The sequence below is a fragment of the Gavialis gangeticus genome, unplaced genomic scaffold (genome assembly GCF_001723915.1).
Source record: "Gavialis gangeticus isolate Ggan-Ray unplaced genomic scaffold, GavGan_comp1, whole genome shotgun sequence".
Taxonomy (NCBI): domain Eukaryota; kingdom Metazoa; phylum Chordata; order Crocodylia; family Gavialidae; genus Gavialis; species Gavialis gangeticus.
Genome location: NW_017729032.1, coordinates 20,610,394 through 20,610,682, shown reverse-complemented (window position 1 = coordinate 20,610,682; position 289 = coordinate 20,610,394).

Here is a 289-nt window from a genome sequence, read left to right as displayed (position 1 = left end):
TGCACCTGCTTCTCGCATGCCGACTCGATACTGATCCGCACCGCCGACACCCCCGACATCCTGCCCGTCCCGTCGCGTCGCACCGCTTGCCTACCTACAGGCCCCGCCGGCCGCGCTACTGCGCAGGCGTAAGGCCGCTACGGGCACTGGCGGGGGACACGCCGCTTCAGGCGCGACCGCCGCGCAGCCGCAGTGCGGTCGAGCGCCGGGTACAGCTGGAGGGGTACGATCCTATGCAGCGCTGAGCCCCGGATCGGGGTGGTGCGCTCGGCCAAGTGTTTGGGTTTTT